The 15,812-nt window shown below is 46.7% G+C and overlaps 1 protein-coding gene across 1 annotated transcript in view; it reads right to left on the bottom strand.

The window, feature by feature from the left end:
- The window catches only part of ANKRD11 (ankyrin repeat domain 11), a 240,116-nt gene extending 228,926 nt beyond the window's left edge, over window positions 1-11,190 (bottom strand). The window contains 1 exon segment of the mRNA XM_030581844.1: window positions 11,109-11,190. The gene's annotated coding sequence lies outside the window, so the exon portion shown is untranslated.
- Window positions 11,191-15,812: the final 4,622 nt, after the last annotated feature.

Below are 15,812 nucleotides of genomic sequence, written 5' to 3' on the forward strand. Positions count from 1 at the left end.
ACCTAGAGATGGGAGATCACGCCTAATTGGACCCAGGCAATTTAGCCAGCCATGCCACAAACACACAGCCCATTACCAAGTAGCCACCATACCATCCAGCTGGGGATAAAAGCAAAGGTGCTTCTTACTAGTCTCTCCCCTCATAGCACAGCTGCAGCTGTGCCCCAGGGTGAGGGGAAAGAGATGCAAAGGATGATCACAAAGGAGTGGTGCAAGGCAGTGAGGGGACAAGATGGGGAATCATCTCAGGAAGGAAAAGCAAAGTATTAAGGGGGAAGAGGGGATTGTGAGAATTCCAAATTAGGGAAGGGACAGGGAGAATCCCAAAGGGAGAGGGAAAGAGGTAACACAAGGTGTTGGGGACCAGTTATAGTGAGGAAGGCATCATGGGTAGAGCTAACGGACAGACAGGAAGACACGTCAATGCATTTTCTTTTTTTTTAAATTAAACATTTAACTTAAAGAGGTAAAACACCACACTTGGAAAGGACCACAAAATTTAACTTTTGCCTGTGACCTTTTTCTTTTGGATGAGGACTCTAACTGAAATGGTAATTGGACCATCACCAAGAACCAGTTAACATCTCTGCATTAGAGCTAATCACAAAGGAGGACAAGCCAAAAAACAGATTGGAGTTTTGGAGTGGGAGTTTGAGGCCCTCCTACCATGAGTCAGGAGGGCTCTGGTATTGGGCTGTTGAGGGGAAAGTCCTTCTTACTTCCAACACCAGGCGGTAGAGGGGCTTTCAAATTTATCTGACTTGAAAAGCTGAGAAGGATCCAGAGACAATACCAAGCCCAGAGGGCGGCTGCAGCAGAAAAAGCAGACTGGGCTTTTCCCCAAGGGCATTGCATCTGCATCTCAATGAGTATCCCAGTCCCAGCTGGGACCTGGCAAATTCTCAAGACCCATTCAAAGCAAATAATTATTCAGATTCAATGCAAACCATCTGCACCTGTGGGACACCACAATATTCTGCAGGGGAAGGTAAATGTACATACAAAATCATCTGAACTTTGGCCAGCATCAGCTCACAAAAGTAAGGGAGGTGTCAAGATAAATTCATTCCACAAGCTGAGCTTTGTATTTATGTCTTTCCTAGATGGTGAAAGCAAGTTGGAAAGCACTGGGTCTGTTATCAGTGGATATTTTTAAAACCTCTCAGGATGGACAGAATGCCTATTCACTTTGAATACAGCCTTTGCTCATGAAACCATCATACAACAATTATCTGGCCAGTTATTGTCCAGTATTAACACACTGGAAAGCGTTCAGAAAAGTGCTACAAAAGAATGATTCCAGGTTTTCAAAACACTCCTTAGATGTCTCCCTATAAGGTGCTCAAACTATGTGGTATATCCAAGAAAAGAGTAAGAGGCAACTTGATCACAGTTCACAAGTACTTACATTGGAAAGAGATTTCTAACAGTACATCTCTTTATTCTAGCAGAAAAAGGCATGACAAAATCGAAAGGCTGGAAGCTGAAGCTAGACAACCTCAGACAAGAAATAGGATGCACATTTCTAACAGGGAAGGTGTGACATTCTCCTAGTGTTATCTGGACCAATGATCTGCTAGGCCACTCCAATCCCGGACTTTGGGAGCCAGCCTTACCCTGCTCCGCTGTGAGACCCTCCACTCTCAGGCTATTGATGCACAGCCTCTAGCATGTAAGCTGCTCCCAGCTACATGAGGGAGCACTCTTGGCCAGCCGCTGCTTGGATTGTGCAACCGAATGACACTAGCCAATATCTCCGGTCCCAGACACAACCCTAGAAACCTCCATCTTGCAGTGTCCAGTTATGCCCACTGGACGCTGCAAACTTATATGAGTTTGTCAATTTAACAAAGAAGTTTATATGTACCAGGCGTGTTATCCCAAGCGAGGGGGAGGGAGGAGAGGCTGTCTCTGACGTGCTTCAAACCAAATGCACTGCTGCAGGTAGAACAAACAGTAATTTATTAACTAGAAAAGATAGATTTTAAATGATCATAAGTCAAAGCACAAGAAGTTAGATTTGGTCAAATGAAATAAAAGCAAAGAGCATTCTAAGCCAATCTTAACACTTTCAGTGCCCTTACAAACGTGGATGCTTCTAGCCACAGGCTGGCTGGTTGCCCTTCAGCCAGGCTCTCCCCTTTGATCAGTGCTTCAGTTGCCTGGCGGTAGTGTCTCTAGATGGAGGTGGAAGAAGAGCGCGAGCATGGCAAATGTTTCACCCTTTTATCTTGTTCTTTCTTCCCTCTTGGCTTTGCCTCCCTACCCCAGTCAGGTGAGCATTACCTCATCGTAGTCCCACATTGACCAAGAGAAGAGGGGGTGAGATCCTTTATTGCTGCCTAGGCTAGCGCCCTTTGTTCCTGTGAGGCTGGGCTGGGTTTGTCCCATACATGCCTTGATGAGGTGTGAACTGCCCCTCTGCTCCTTGAGAGTTTTGCCTCGGCATGTTTTAAACTATGAGGACACATTTTCAGCCTCAATTATACACATGAAATTACAACCAATAACAATGCTCAGTGCATCATGGGCCTTCCAAAGACACCTGACATAAAAAACTTTGCATTAGATACCACACAATCATATTATAAGGGTGAACATGGGGGTGCAGGGTGTCCCCCCCAAGGTACAGGGCATCACAGAGGGTAATTCATGATTGGTTCCTTTTAGTCTTAAAATCTATTAATCCAGCCTTACATTTCTGAGTAATATTATTGAAAAGGAGGTGGTAAGCCAACTCACAGTATCTAAATGCATCAGATCGCCTTGCCCCTTGTCATTCTGATTAGAGAACTGGGTGTGGCACAGAAACTGCATTGGTCAATGATCACTTCTAGTGAGGGTGAAGATCAAAACTAATGGCTTGTCTACACTGGCAACGTTAAAGCACTGCCATGGCAGCACTTTAACATGGCTTGTGTAGTTGTGGCCAAAAAAACACCTCCACGAGGGGCACGGCTCCCAGCACTGGTGCACTGTCTATACTCAGCGAGAAAGTTGCAGCGCTGCAAAGTGCCAGTGTAGACATGCCCTAATATTTTCACATCCAGCTAGTCAATAGACACACAACTCTCATAAACGTTAATGGAAGCTGTGTGTGTCAATCCACTAGCGGAATTTGAAAATCTCAGTCTAAGGGCATGTCTTCACTAGCAAAGTTCAAGTGTTTTAACATGGCTGTGTAGTTGCAGCATAGCACTGGGAGAGAGCTCTATTCATTCCTATTCATGGAGCAAGCCAAAGACAATCTAAATGGAAAGACAAGCATTCCCCTTCCTAATCAGGTGGGAAGAAAACCATAGATGGCAGGTGTCATAACTATAAACGGAAGGGTAACAACCTTCCTGTATACAATACTATAAAATCCCTCCTGGCCAGAGGCACCAAAATCCTTTTACCTGTCAAGTGTTAAGAAGCTTAGGTAACCTGGCTGACACCTGACCCAAAGGACCAATAAGGGGACAAAATATTTTTAAATCTGGGGAGGGGAGGGGGGCGAGAATGCTTTTGTTTGTGCTCTTTGTTTTGGTGGTGTTCGATCTTGGGACAAAGAGGGACTGTCAGTTTTATCTTTTTTTCTCAACTTGTAAATGTTCCTTTTGCTAGAGGGTTTATCTCTGTTTGCTGTAACTTTGAACCTCAGGCTAGAGGGGTTCCTCTGGGCTCTTTGAATCTGATTACCCTGTAAAGTTATTTCCATCCTGATTTTACAGAGATGAACTTTACCTTTTCTTTTAATAAAATTCTTCTTTTAAGAACCTGACTGATTTTTCATTGTTTTAAGATCCAAGGGTTTGAATCTGTGTTCACCAGGACTACTGGTGAGGGGATTACCAAGCCTTCCCAGGGAAAGGAGTGTAGAGGCTTGGGGGGATATTTCTCAAGCCTACCCAGGAAAAGGGGTGTAAGGACTTGGGGGGATATTTTGGGGGAAGAGGAACTCCAAGTGGTCCTTTCCCTGTTTCTTGTTAAAGCACTTGGTGGTGGCAGAGTATTAAAAATTAACCTAAACTGGTAGAAATAAGCTTAGGGGGTCTTTCATGAAGGTACCCACATCTATACCCTAAAGTTCAGAGTGGAGAAGGAACCCTGACAGCAGGTGTTTACCAGAGATGGGTTTTATCAGGTAAAATCACATTTTTTATTTTAAAAATTGCTTCATTACTGCACACCACATTACACTTAGTTTTAGTTACATATTCAGATTGTGGTTACATAAGGCAGTAGATTTGGAAATTAATTTAGGATTGTACAAATAAGTAAAATGGCAGTAGGAATAATACTAATAAATGTAATATACTAAGCATCAATGTCTGTATACATTTGGTTTGGTATTTTCTCAAGGAAGTTGTGTTTGTCATGACTCATTTCAATATTATATAAATATTCAATACACTACAAAACTATTATCAAATTGCTAAATATTCCTCAGTAATTTTCAACGGGCTATTCTAATAAGTATTTTATTTTTCCCCAGTTTCAATGGGGTTTAAATGAGTATTTACCAGTGCCCTGTCCTAAACTAGTTTTTCCCGGGAAACTGTCAACCCTGGTGAAAAGGTCAGTTTCCTCCAGTCCATATTGGGATAATTTCCATTTATAATCCCCACTCTCCTTCCAAGGTCACAGTCAGTAGAAAACTTTTTTTAACCAATATAAAAAGCAGCAGCCTTGCACAGGCGTGATCTCAAAGTTTAAAGGCAGAATTCATTTACTGTTTTTCAATGTTTTCCTAAAATACTGCATTATTAGTAAACCAAATATTAAAGATAGGCAAACTACTGATTTTATATGAAGAGGAGATCTTCTTTTAAAATCCTGAACAAATACAGTTTGGCTTCTTTAAAATAAGGGAAAAGACTGCCTATAGTCTTTTGGAGGATAAATAATTCAGCACATGAATGCCCAGGGCAGTACTGCAAACTAAAGTCTTACATTTATCCATATGGCAGGAACAATGCAGACAGTAATATGCATCACATCACCACCCTGACAATGAATTCAACCCTGACCTAGAAAATAACCAACACTTTCTTCTAGCTACAAGAGCTAATTACTCTAAGCCCTTACTCACCCACAGTATAAAGGGCTGTTGCACACTTCACTTACGTGGGGTAGCATCTGCTAAATTCTAAACCTGAACTCACAGCATTTTTGGCCTCTGCTCACACTTGTTAATCCACTGACTAGAACAATTAAAGACTTATTCACATGAACTTATAAAGGAAGATCAGGACTAAGCAGAAATGGATCCATTTCTCAAAGGAGAACTGCTTAGAGTTTATACATTCGTATTATCAAAGCTGTGAGGATCAACAAAAACCTAAGCCAGTGTTTCCTATTCACAAGAGCTTGTGAATCAACGGTAGCAGCAAGAACAGAGAGGGAATATAGTGACTGAATGAAGCCAGAGGCCTTCTAAACCGATAGCATATACTGCATGGCTCTTCCCAATCTATTTCACCATATGGTGCAGGACAACAGAGCTCCTTTTAGGAGCTTAAAGAGTCATTACACCTTAAAAATTCAACTCATCAACTTGCTAACCTCATTAGAAAGAATATCAGCAACTTGTGTTTTAAAAAATTGGACGGGCGCATGACAAAGCAGAATAGTGTCACATACTGAGCCCAATATGGAAAACCTATAGGAGTATGGTAAAGAGAAGAGCCTGGTCTAGTTACTTATGAGGTTCAACATTTCCACCAAAGGTTAGCAAGCCCCATGACTCATCTGTCACTCTCTCTCAAATTAGCTGAACTGTATGTAAGGGCTTGTCTACATCAGAAAGTTGCAGCGCTGGTGAGGGAGTTACAGCGCTGCAACTTAGGAGGTGTACATATCTGCAGGGCACCACCAGCGCTGCAACTCCCTGTTTGCAGCGCTGGCCGTACTCTCGTTTTGTCTCGGGTGTAGAGGATCCAGCGCTGTAATCAAGTATAGACACTTACCAGCGCTTTTCTTGACCTCCGTGGAATAAGCAGGTATCCCAGCATACCTGAGGAAGCCTCTGGTAATCAAGCTGGTCTCCTTTCCCGGTTTGCTCTCGCGTTCCCCGAACCCCCGAGCAAGCAGGTCTCCTTCCCTGCGGTTTGCAGGGTGGTTCGGGGAACGCGAGAGCAAACCGCGGCGAAGCTGGTCTCCTTTCCCGGTTTGCTCTCTCGTTCCCCGAACCCAAACACAAGCAGGTCTCCTTCCCTGCGGTTTGCAGGGTGGTTCGGGGAACGCGAGAGCAAACCGCAGCGAAACTGGTCTCCTTTCCCGGTTTGCTCTCTCGTTCCCGGAACCCCCGAGCAAGCAGGTCTCCTTCCCTGCGGTTTGCAGGGGGGTTCGGGGAACGCGAGAGCAAACCGCAGCGAAACTGGTCTCCTTTCCCGGTTTGCTCTCGCGTTCCCCGAACCCCCCTTGAAGCCGCCCAACAGCGCTGCAGTGTGGCCACATCTAACACCACTTGCAGCGCTGGTTGCTGTAAGTGTGGCCACTCTGCAGCGCTGGCCCTATACAGCTGTACTAATACAGCTGTAACAACCAGCGCTGCAAAATTTTAGATGTAGACATGGCCTAAGTGTTCAACCATCCCCACTTTTGAGATTACTGGATAGCTTGCCTAAAATCTCTAGGAAACCTCAAAAAACAGAAGAGGCAGGAAATAAGAGTAAACAGTGGGATTCTTGGTAACAGAAGCTCCTGATATCCCTGACTGAATTTCCTCTCTCATTCCCAAATTACTCATTTTAGTTATTAAAAAACTCAAACACAGACAAGCATCCTAAGGACTCATGCAAAGAGGAAAGAGTCTGAAGCCACTGTAACAGTCTTAATGGATCTCAATAATGGGAAATGAATCTTGAAAGCCATCAGATCAAAGCAAGATCTTTTGTGTGTAAGGACTGTTACTCTTGGAGCCACATGATTTAACACCATCTTTAAAAAATATTTTGCTCAAACAAATGAAGCAGCAGTCTCTCATCAGTGAAGAGGTATGGATCTTTTTTGGGATTAGCATCCTACTAGAGCAGATTTGGAGATAGCTCACTCAGGCAGTGGAAGTTTCACAGACTGAAGTAACATGGCTTGCCTTTTTCAGCAGAGAATGTTTTGAACGGGGTTTCCTTTTCTATTAGTATTTAAGTGACTTTCTGTTTTCTAAGTTTGTAAAGATTAATTCTATGTATTACAGGTTGGCACCACTCACAACTGGGTCACAAGTGAACAGTAAGGATGAACTGATATGTTACCAGACTATAGACTTTAATAACCTGAGATTAAGATTACAACTATCCTAATTACATAAGGGGAGGTATTTGAAAACACTAATTTTCTCAAGCAACATTACAGAAGTCTGAAAATTCAAGGTGCTGTTCAAGTCAAACAGCATTAACTCTGACATCAAGGATTAACAACTTTCCATCCTCATAACCCACTGCATATTACTATGTAAAATAGAGACATTTTGATTAAGGACATTTTAATAAGCCCATGGCTTGGTGTACTGTGTGCCTGTGACATCAAGTCATTTGAGTACATATAATTTCTCATTACCCTGTACCCATGGCACACAAGTTATATAATACTTGGCTCAGACCTTAAGAGGTATGTTGTAGCCCCAGATACAGAAACTACATGCCCATGCTCAGTGTTGTAGTATAAGAACATATTTAAAAGCAGCATATATATTCGTCCCTGCAAATTTAAACCAATCTGTTTGGAAATTTAAGTGAAATTAGAGATAAGGTAAAAGAATCAAGTTTATAATAAAACACTAATCTCAATCTTAACTAGGGAGAAAGCCAATCTCTCTCCTTAATCTCATCCAACAGGTGTGATAGCTGTAATGCTCATACATGTTAGCAGGACAACAGACAAGCTGCCTTTACTGCATTCTCACCAGCTAAATAAAATGAAAAAAGCAGCCAGTGAATATACAATTAGAATAACTACCATCTAACTATTTCCAAACATACTGGATTTGCTGCTGTGGGATCTAGTGGTATCTGTCAGGCATTTGCAAAGCAATCCATCACCATAGTATTTCAGTACCAAGGGACAGATATAATCTATATTGCAGTCCATCATGGAATACCTGAAATTCAACTAGTCCACACAAGAGAGAGGGGGAAATGCTCTTAAACAGAAAACTGTCACCTGGGAATGTTATAAAAAACACACTCCTGGAGTCAGAGAGTCCTTCAACTTTTGCCTCCTTTGAAAAATTTTTCCATAATAATTAGAATTTCCAATTTTTATTGAACCACCAGAATAAGAGGAAAGCCCCCACCCCAAAAAAATATTTTGGAACCCATGAGAATATATATGGTATAAGTAGTTTTTAAAATAGTGCAGATTCTTCACTTTACAGTAATGCTGAAAATGCAGCTTTTTCTAATTTACTTCAGTTATCCAATGGCTCTAAAGAAGTTATATAACGTACATTGTTGTAGGTGTCAAAATGTAGAAGGGTGATCAGTAAGACCTAGGGGTCTCAAATTATCCTGTTACAGCACTTATGTATGTAAACTACTGGTTTGCTTTTTATGATACAGTCAGGCAAAAAATCCTGTGTATTTTAAGTCCATATCTGAAAGCCTTAAAGGAAACAAAATGAACTAAACACAGAAAAAATATCTATCTTAGTACCCTTCTTTCCAATACATTTACAGAACAAAATGCCATTTTTTATTCCATGTGTAATTACACAGTTAAAATAATCACCACCTATAGTAAGCAGCCCATCTGGTTTACCGAGGGAGCAAACGTTGGTGCAGTATGATCAACGTGACTAGTCTACACTGAGCCTAGAGAAACATTTGCCTGCTCTACTGAACAGCATCAGGGTGCTACAAAACAAAACTCTTGAGAGGAGGGAAATCAGACAAGACTTTGTACACTTTATTTTATATTCTATTTATGTTCTAAGTAGTTAACTTTTATCTCATTTTCATATTATACAAAGCTGCTTCAAAACTGAAAAGTATAATCTAACTAGGTTCTCTGCCACACATGCACAAAGACCAACACCATAACATCACAGCAAATTTGTATTTTCTTCTCACCAACGCTCTCACCCACAAAACCAACACAGGGACAACCTGTCAGAGTAAAAATACAAGACATTGTCATTACAATATTATGAAAATAGAAATAGGTGTCTAAGTGGAAAATAGGAGTATATGAATATCAAGTTTGAGATTCACAACTGGACATTTCTAACTTCACTGCCACCAAAAAACTCAACTCCCCTTGGAGACAGGAAAAATTCAATTAATCATTTGGATCACATTTAGATAAGATGGAGATGGGAACAACCATTTAGATTTACAAAAAAAACAGCTTCAGAATAGAACAAAAGCACGTGAGCAAATTGTAGAACAGAAAACACCTACATAGTAACAAACATACCAAGAAAGCCAGTATTTAAATTCCTAGACCTCCCACACTCATCACTAAGAGTAATCAGCATCTGTGCAGCCCCAAATAGGTAGAGTTCCACAGAATCTGCCACACAAAAATACAGATTGCTCTACAGAAAGATTTGCCACTGACTGATCTCTTCCCACAGAACACAGCAGATCATACCACTTCAACACTGATGTTTCATTAGCATATCAAACAATATGCTTAAGAATTTCTCTACTCAGATATAGAGAGGGAGTCAAACATGGATCATATTTTGTCACCCATCATGACCATTCAAAAGGGTCTCACTGTACATCTTTTATTTGGTGACTCCTCTACCACTTGAAAGGGACAAAATCAACTTATTATTAAATTAACTAATGACAAAAAAACTAGTTCCTGAGAGAACACACTTTAAATACCATGACACATTTTAAAAACGTTTTTAAATGCACAAGGGTTGTCCTCTAAGGGTTCCACCCCCCCGAAAAGGAAGAACATGGGAAACAGTGAATGTGACTATATACAAAAGTGTGTCAAACTGACTAAACAGCTTAAAAAAAAGAGAAAAATATGTAACCAACAACCTTCCTTCAGTTAGATGTTTCAAGTAATGATAGCAGTTACTAAATATTCAGATAAATATGATTTTCAAAGTTGACAGTGTCCCTTAACACCTTTGTCTAACTGACAAAACGATCCTGTCTATGCTCAGTTTCTGGAGTCATCTCAAAAGATGAATTTTGCTTAAGGATACTGCTTGGGATCCGTTTTAGCTGTCTATAGGGCCAGGTTCCTGGTGGTAAGTGAGCACTTTGTGTACAAAACCACAGAAGGGGGGAGGGGAGCGCTTTCCTGTAACTAGATATCAAAACAGATCTACAACCTTAGAGTAGATGCCAATCTGTAAACACACCAGCTCTTGTGTCTCAATGAACAGGGTGATTTTCAATCCACACACACCCCTTCACAAGACAGCTGCTCTCTCTGGGAAAGGGCAGAGGGCACTGGAGGGCTCAGCTCCTCCAGGCTTCTTGGAGGGGGAAGAGACACGATTTGCCTTTATAAACATGCAATCAATCTAGTGAACTAAGGGGGGTGTAAATTCTGGACTGGAGAAGTGCAGCTGTTTTTTGCTAAGGGGCAAGGGTGGAGTTCAACCCCTTCCCCGAGTGCACAAAGGCTTTTCCAACGAGAAAAAAACTGAGCAATTTAGAGATTAAACGGGAAAATAAATAAATGCAGATCAGCGAGCCTTGCTGGCTTCAGGCAGATCAGCTTCCCCCTCTGCACGCACACAGCTAACGCCTACCCAGGGATGATGAAATGGGAAACGGAAATTACCATTTCAGACAACTTTTCATATTGTTCCTTCTAGCAAGTGCTGCTAAGCCTCCCCCCCACCGAGGGGGTGCCCCTTCGGGCCCCCCCACGCACGCGCCCCTCCCCCCCACCGAGGGGGTGCCCCTTCGGGCCCCCCCACGCACGCGCCCCTCCCCCCCACCGAGGGGGTGCCCCTTCGGGCCCCCCCACGCACGCGCCCCTCCCCCCCACGCACGCGCCCCTTCGCCCCCCCCCACGCACCCCGGAACTCCCCCTTAGCCCCCCCCGGGACTCTTATTGCTCCCCACCCCAGGGTCCTTCTCTCCCACCCCGGCTGCTCCCCGCCCTCAGCCCCCATGAACCCCCGTCCCGGCTCCCCCGCTCCTCACCCGAGGTCAGTGCTGGGCGCGCAGGGCTCGGCCCCGCCTCACACGCCGTCCCCCGGCTGCAGCCTCCCGGGCGAGCGAGGCCTCCGGCTCCTCCAGCCCCGCCGCATAGAGGAGGCGGCGGGCGGGGAAGGGGGCTCGGGACCCGCCCGGCGGCGGCCCCGGCGCGGGGAAGCGCAGGCGGCTGGGAGCGGCGGCTCGGTCGGGACCCGGCGGTCGCGGCCCGCTCTAGTGCTCGGGGCTGCGGCTGTCGCGGCGGCGCCTCCTCGCCCTGCGCTCCATGGCCCGCCAAGCTCCTTCCTTCCTCCCTCGGCGGCTCCGGCTCCGGCTCCGGCCCCCGGCTCGCCAGCGCTGCCAGCCTCGCTCCCACCCGCCGCTGAGACGCGCCTACCCATTGGTCCGCCGCACCGCGCCGCCCCATTGGCTGGCTCCGGCAGGGACGGTCCCGCACGCGGTGACACAGACACGCTGCGCGTGGCGTAAACGGAAGAAACCATCCCATTAACGCGCCAGCGCGAGGCGGAGCCTGTTGTTATGCGCGGTGACGGTGTCGGCGGGCAAATCGGATTGGTTCATTTATCGTGACGTTTATGCATCCGATTGGCTGCCTCAGGAGAATCACGTGAATGGCCAGTTCCGGGGCCGGGCTACTTCTCTTCTGTTCGGCTCTAGCCTTAGAGGCGGGGTCGGGCTGTGGATGAGGCTGCGCGGGGACGGTGGCCGCGGGCGTTTCCCGCCCTGGCTGCTAGCGCGGCTCGTGGCCGCTGCTCCCTGGGGTCGCGGCTGGATCTCCGCTCGCTCAGGGGCGGGGCGCCCCGTCCGGTAAGGCGCTGCTGCTCGGGCTGCCCAGGGGGCACGGAGTGTCCCCGAGCCGAGCCGGGCCCGGGCTGTGCGGAGCGGGGCTGGAGGCAGCCGCCCGGGAGCCCGTCGGGAAAGGGCTGGAGCAGAGCTACCTGGGGCAGACCCCGGGAGACCCGGACGCGGCAGCGGGGAGCAGGGCCAGAGCACCGTGGGGAACAGCTGGCCAGAGCCGGCGGATACCTGCTGCGTTGGAGCTCGTGCCGAGTCTGCTAGGAGTAACCAGCCTGGGAAGGAGACGGTGAGCCCAGTACGAAAGGGCTGGATCCCAGCAGCAGGAGGGGTAGGTGGGTAGGCCTGGCTGACTGGAACACTGCCAAGCTGTCTTGCAACAGGCCTGAGCGAAGGACTGCAGGCAGCCAAGACCAGAACAAGGGGTCAGTCCTGGAAGTACCGGGGGAGGGGGAGGGATTGCTCAGTGGTTTGAGCATTGGCCTGCTAAACCCAGGGTTGTGAGTTCAGTCCTTGAGGGGGCCATTTAGGGATCTGGGGTAAAAATCAGTATTTGGTCCTGCTAGTGAAGGCAGGGGGCTGGACTCTATGGCCTTTCAAGGTCCCTTCCAATAGAAGGAGATAGGTATATCTCAAACTTCAAAAAATTAAATTTTAAAGTACATTCACTGGGCAGGGGTAGGACAGGCCTGGCTGAGTGAAGTGCTGCAGGGAGTTACCTAGTGGGAGACCTGACTTGGGGATGCCAGAAAAAAGTCGGGGAAAGTGAGGAAATCTGGGAGCTCTCAGCTAGATGGCCTGGAGGTTGGAGCCCTGGAACAAGAAATTCTGGGGATGGAGGATGAATTAGAAATAATAGCCTGGGAGGGAGCATGAAAAACTGCTGTGATGGTATGTGTTGCAGTTTGGGGGTTTGGAAGAATGGTTTTATCATGAGGATTCTGCAGACTACAGAACATGTACAGTACTAAATTATGCCTAGGAGTGAGCTTTTTGGATTGGATACTGAGCAACTGTAGTCCCTTTACGACTGGACTGAGAGGAAACTGAGGCAAGTGCACTTCTTCTGTGACCTGCTGGAGAGCGCTCGAGGCCGGGATCCACCTATCACAACAGGTCTCCACTTTTTTTATCCAAATCTTGAGACATCAGGATTCATTCTGAGCTCTTGTTTGATCATATTCAATAGTCAAGGCCCTGCAACAGATAAGGGATTGCCTTCATGTGAGGGTGCTGGGGACTTGTTGCGCTATGGTGCTTCTGACTGTCACAACTCTCATGGTAAGACATGAAATAATGCATCTGCACAAGCAACCCAGAAATTGTTTGCAGCCATGACACACTTTAAACTCATCAGCCATGGCCAAGTCCCACATTTCTTCCCAACTTAACGTCCCTTTGTTTTCTTCTTGCACATATAACTGTCAAAGCTCGAGGGAACTGAATGTGTGTTTTCCCTCTTGTAGCTCAGGAAAGGCACCCACTTCTAAGGCTCCCAGCTCTTCCACTGTTCTCTCTCTTGGCCAGAGACCCAGGGGTCTCTGTCTTCTCACCAGGGTTTCCAGGGCTACACATTTCCCTGCCTACACTGAGTTCCCCAGCATGTCAAAGTGCTTAAGCAGATCTGCTTTGCTTTGCTTTCTCCACAGAAGTTATAAACAGCATAATTAACTAAAGTTTTAAGGGTACCATACAGGTTTTCCTAAGCAAGCCCATTTATTTTTAAGGTGAAAGCATTAACAGAAATCTTATTAAAATAAAAACCTGCACACCTGCTGATTAGTTTGCCCCCAACTCCAGCAAGAGTTCTGGTAGAAGTCAGTCCCTCAGACCTCACATGGAAGTTTTTCTGTGGTCATTAGTTCATATCACCTTTTGCTCAGGACAAGAACCCCCATTAATCTGAGATTTCCCTTATCCCTCCCACCCCCATTATACAAGTGGGGTCTCTGATCCTGTGACCCTGGTAACAAGTAATCAGTAGACAATGGGTTTCTCCTCAGGGTGTAGAGTCAAAAGTTTGGATCCAGAGATTGGAATTTGTGTTCCCCTCTTCCCACATATTTCCAAGGATTCTTGTCTGGCACATTGTTTGTTTAAAAGAGACCTTTGAAGCTCATAACATTTTCCAAGGTTCACATGAGCCATGCCTCCCCCTGAGCGACATTACATAGAATCCCACAATAAGACAAATGTTTGCATTTTTAATACAATTTAATTAGTATTCTGCTCACTCCTCCCAAATCATTCATGAAAATAAGTAGGGATACTTCTCACACAGGTCCTTGGGATAGGAACTGTACTAGTCACCTCCCTCCAAATCAATGTTGTTCTATTTGGGCCTGATCCTGCAAGCACTACTGTGAGCAATCTAATTGAAACCAAGGCAACTACTCACAGTAGTAACACTGAGAATGCATCTGCTGAATCGCTGTGCTAGAAATTACCCTCGGTTTACCTCAAGCTGGGGCACAAGAACGTGCACTTCTGCCCAAGACCTCCACCTCAAGCTAGCTGTGGTGGGGAGTAAGAGGATACATCCCGGCAAACACGTGCACCTCCAGCCAGTAGTAAGAGGGTAAATGTCTACATTACTTCATCTTACTGGCTACAGGGTAGTGCCATGCTGATTTGTTGTTGGGGAATCTCCCAAGATCTCTTCCACTTGGTTCCTCAAGGACTCAGTTTGACTCCAGTCGTGTCACTTAAGTTCCTTTGTTTGGCATCCAGCGAAGCTATGCTGAATCAATCAATCTCAGGCCATGTCTACATCTAAAATTTTGCAGCGCTGGTAGTTACAGCTGTATTAGTACAGCTGTATAGGGCCAGCGCTGCAGAGTGGCCACACTTACAGCAACCAGCGCTGCAAGTGGTGTTAGATGTGGCCACACTGCAGCGCTGTTGGGCGGCTTCAAGGGGGGGTTCGGGGAACGGGAGAGCAAACCGGGAAAGGAGACCAGCTTCGCCGCGGTTTGCTCTCGCGTTCCCCGAACCCCTCTGCAAACCGCACGGAAGGAGACCAGCTTGCTCGGGGTTCAGGGAACGAGAGAGCAAACCGGGAAAGGAGACCAGCTTCGCCGCGGTTTGCTCTCGCGTTCCCGAACCCCCTGCAAACCGCAGGGAAGGAGACCTGCTTGCTCGGGGTTCCGGGAACGAGAGAGCAAACCGGGAAAGGAGACCCGCTTCGCTGCGGTTTGCTCTCGCGTTCCCGAACCCCCTGCAAACCGCAGGGAAGGAGACCTGCTTGCTCGGGGCTCCGGGAACTAGAGAGCAAACCGGGAAAGGAGACCCGCTTCGCTGCGGTTTGCTCTCGCGTTCCCGGAGCCCCTGCAAACCGCAGGGAAGGAGACCTGCTTGCTCGGGGTTCCGGGAACGAGAGAGCAAACCGGGAAAGGAGACCCGCTTCGCCGCGGTTTGCTCTCGCGTTCCCGGAGCCCCTGCAAACCGCAGGGAAGGAGACCTGCTTGCTTGGGGAACGGGAGAGCAAACCGCGCGCAGCTGGTCTCCTTTCCCGGTTTGCTCTCGCGTTCCCGGAGCCACCCAGCAAACCGCAGGGAAGGAGACCTGCTTGCTTGGGGCTCCGGGAACTAGAGAGCAAACCGGGAAAGGAGACCCCCTTCGCCGCGGTTTGCTCTCGCGTTCCCGGAGCCACCCTGCAAACCGCAGGGAAGGAGACCTGCTTGCTCGGGGAACGGGAGAGCAAACCGCGGCGAAGCTGATCTCCTTTCCCGGTTTGCTCTCGCGTTCCCGAACCCCCCTGCAAACCGCAGGGAAGGAGACCTGCTTGCTCGGGGTTCCGGGAACGCGAGAGCAAGCTGGGGAAGGAGACCAGCTTGATTACCAGAGGCTTCCTCCTTCCACGGAGGTCAAGAAAAGCGCTGGTAAGTGTTTACATTG

The sequence above is a fragment of the Gopherus evgoodei genome, chromosome 12, assembly GCF_007399415.2.
Source record: "Gopherus evgoodei ecotype Sinaloan lineage chromosome 12, rGopEvg1_v1.p, whole genome shotgun sequence".
Classification (NCBI taxonomy): domain Eukaryota; kingdom Metazoa; phylum Chordata; order Testudines; family Testudinidae; genus Gopherus; species Gopherus evgoodei.